The sequence below is a fragment of the Anguilla rostrata genome, chromosome 8, assembly GCF_018555375.3.
Source record: "Anguilla rostrata isolate EN2019 chromosome 8, ASM1855537v3, whole genome shotgun sequence".
Lineage (NCBI taxonomy): Eukaryota > Metazoa > Chordata > Actinopteri > Anguilliformes > Anguillidae > Anguilla > Anguilla rostrata.
The window spans coordinates 45,082,875-45,086,787 of record NC_057940.1 but is presented as its reverse complement, the minus strand read 5'-3'; positions in this window follow the sequence as shown (position 1 = coordinate 45,086,787).

Genomic DNA, 3,913 nt, shown 5'->3' with positions numbered 1-3,913 from the left:
CGCCCCTTTTCTTTCTAGCCTGCTCTAACGCTGAGTTCTGCAATTGCCTGCACCTGTCTCTTGCTCTAACTGCACCTCTCTCTCTCTGCACGTGTTTTACCTGCTAAACCCAGGCCGTCTGTTATCATTGTTGTCTATGTGATTCCAGTCCACGTTTTGTCAGTCCCCTGTCATTTAATTAGTTATCCTAATGTTCTTCACCTGGATGTTGTTTGTTACTCCGCCCTCACTCACGTAACCCCTCCTTGATTGTTACCTTCCCCAGTGTATAAATGTCAGTCTTTTCCACCATGTCCCTGTCAGAACGTTGATCAAATTCATTGTGCCGATTATTTGTAAGCCTTTGTATTTTGAGATTCCTGCGACACCCCTTTGCCTGACTTCTCTTTTGCCTGCCCCTTTGTACCTTCGCTATTTCTGATCTCCTGGTTTTTGACTTTTTGCCTGTCTTTTTACTTTTCTTCTGGAAACTCGATTCTGTACCGCACTCTCTCTGATCACCTGGCTTCGAACTTCGCACGGAATAAAGACAACGTTTTCTTGGATTTCCCTGGTCTGCGCGTGGGTCCTTACTCTGAACGTAACAGTACGTTCTGACCAGGATGGACCCAGCGGACCCTGCCCAGGTACAATTTGTACTTGGGCAGCAGGGAGCCATGTTGGGACGCCACCAGTCCCACTTGGAGTCGGTCTCTCACCAGCTGCAGACTCTAACCTCCTGCGTGGCAGAGCTGACATCTGCACTCCGGGCCTCCTCGCCTGGCTTCGCTCCCCAGCAACCTGCGGCTCCCGCTACGCCTGACATCCCACCTGCACGTGCTCGTGAACCCCACCTTCCTCCTCCGGAGAAGTACGACGGAGAACCTGGTGGCTGCCGCCCATTCCTTATCCAGTGCCGGCTGATCTTCCAGCTACAGCCAGCTACCTTCCCCACTGAGCAGGCCCGAGTTGCCTACATAATCACGCAGCTCACCGGGCGAGCTAGGAAGTGGGGAACGGCCGCCTGGGAGGAGGGGCTTCCCTGCGTGCAGACCTCCACGCTGCTCGCAGAAGAGATGAAACGGGTCTTTGACCGCTCCAAGCACGGCCACGATGCGGCGCAAGAACTCCTGCACATGCGCCAAGGTGGTATGACGGTGTCGGACTTCGCCATCGATTTTCGTACTCTGGCTACCGCCAGTGGCTGGGAGAAGAAGGCTCAATACGACACCTTCCTCAATGGCCTGTCTGAGCGCGTGAAGGACGAGCTGCTGACCCGGGACCTACCCGAGGACTTCAACGATCTCATTGCCCTGGCTATCCGCGTGGATTCACGCATCCAGGAGCGCCAACGGGCTCGCAGTCAAGGTGTCTACAACCGAGCAGTCACTGAGAGGTCCAGGACCACTGCTGCATCCCCTACCAACCCCAAACCTCCTCCAGTCATGATGCCGGACCCGGAACCCATGCAAGTCAACCGTGCTCGCCTGACCCAGGAGGAGAGGGATAGAAGGATGCACACCAGGTCCTGCCTCTACTGTGGGAAACCAGGTCACTATGTCGCAGCCTGCCCGTTAAAAGACAACGCCCGCTAGTGTATCGAGGAGCACTAGTGGGCATGATTCCGACTGAATCCTCCTCAAAGCACCGGACTTGCCTGCCTGTCACCATTGAGTGGGGGGGACGAACCAAAGGGACCACCGCTCTCATCGACTCCGGGGCCGAGGAGAACTTCCTGGACGCTGGGGCCGCCGAGAGATGGGGAATCCCCTTGGAGAAGGTATCATGCCCCCTAGTGGCCAACTCGCTCAATGGTCAGAAGTTGGCGAACATCACCCACACCAGCGTTCCACTCAAGGTTCGGCCTCTCCGGTAACCATCAAGAAGAGCTTCGGCTCCACATCATTGAATCTCCCCACTCACCCATCATTCTCGGGCACCCCTGGCTTGAGAAGCACAACCCCACCTTGGAATGGAACTCGCACAAGATTTTGGGCTGGAGCCCATTCTGTTTAGCATCTTGTCTGCGAGAGGCCCATTCTTCTGTTCCCGAGTCACCTCATCCCGAGAAGCCGACGGATCTGTCGGCGGTTCCTCCCGAGTACCTGGACCTTAAAGAGGTCTTCAGCAAATCCCGAGCCACCTCTCTGCCTCCTCACCGCCCCTACGACTGCGCCATTGACCTGAAGCCCGGCACCACTCCCACCAGAGGTCGATTGTTCTCCCTGTCTCGGCCGGAGACGGAAGCTATGAACAAATACCTCCAGGAGTCCGTGACGGCCGGCATCATCCGTCCTTCATCCTCACCAGCGGGGGCCGGATTCTTCTTCGTGGGGAAGAAGGATGGCTCACTCCGGCCGTGCGTCGACTACCGTGCCCTCAATGACATTACGGTCAAGAACCGTTACCCACTTCCCCTCATGGCTTCCGCCTTCGAACTCCTGCAAGGAGCCACGATATTCACCAAGCTGGACCTGCGCAACGCCTATCACCTGGTGCGCATTCGAGAGGGCGACGAATGGAAGACAGCCTTCAACACCCCTACCGGACACTGGGAGTATCTGGTGATGCCCTTCGGGCTCACAAACGCACCAGCTGTTTTCCAGACACTGATCAATGATGTTCTGAGGGATTGGATAAATAAGTTTGTTTTCGTATACCTGGATGATATCCTGATCTTTTCCAAAACTAAGGAGGAACATATCATCCAGGTCCGCAAGGTGCTCCAGAGACTTTTGGAGAACCGCTTATTCGTCAAGGCGGAGAAATGTGAGTTTAGCTGTAACACCACCTCTTTCCTGGGGTACATCATCTCCGCCGGCAGCATTCAGATGGACCCCCAGAAGATCCGGGCAGTTGTGGAATGGCCTCAGCCAGACTGTCGTCGGGAACTGCAACGTTTCCTGGGCTTCGCCAATTTCTACCGTCGTTTCATCCGTAATTACAGTTCTCTGGCAGCCCCACTCACCGCCCTCACATCCATTAAGACCCGATTCCAGTGGAACGCCCAGGCTGAAACAGCCTTCCGAGCCCTCAAGAACCACTTCACCTCTGCACCCATCCTTGTTCATCCTGACTCTGCTGCCCAGTTCATCGTAGAGGTTGATGCCTCCAACATTGGGGTGGGAGCCGTTCTCTCTCAGCGTTCACCCAGAGACAATAAGATCCATCCCTGTGCCTACTTTTCTCACCGCCTGACACCCACGGAACAGAACTACGACATTGGGAACCGTGAGCTGTTGGCGGTGAGGATGGCTTTGGGAGAGTGGCGCCACTGGCTGGAGGGCTCTCAAACACCTTTTCTGGTGTGGACTGATCACAAGAACCTGGAGTACCTTCACACAGCCAAACGCCTCAACTCTCGCCAGGCCCGATGGGCACTCTTCTTCTCCAGATTTGACTTTACCCTTGCTTACCGCCCTGGGTCGAAGAATACCAAACCTGACGCCCTCTCCCGCCGGTTTGAACCACCCACCAAGGATCCCTCACCTGACACCATCCTCCCGCGAGCTGTTTCATCAATGCCATCCACTTGGACATCGAGGAGAGGGTTCGTAAGGCCCAGGAGGATGAGGCTGGTCCAAGTAATTGCCCAGCGGATCGTCTCTACGTTCCTGCCCAAGTCCGCTCTCAAGTTCTCCTTTGGGGCCACGCTTCGCAACTTTCATGCCACCCGGGGCCACCAGAACCAGAACCTTTATTCAGAGACGCTTTTGGTGGCCCTCCATGAAACAAGAGATCTTGGACTTTGTGGCTGCCTGCTTGGTCTGTGCCCAGAACAAACCCTCTCACCACCCACCCTCAGGTCTGTTACAACCCCTCCCCATCCCACACCGCCCCTGGTCTCACATAGCGTTAGATTTCATCACAGGCCTACCCCCATCCAACACTTTCACCACTATCCTCACCATAGTTGATAGGTTCTCTAAAGCTG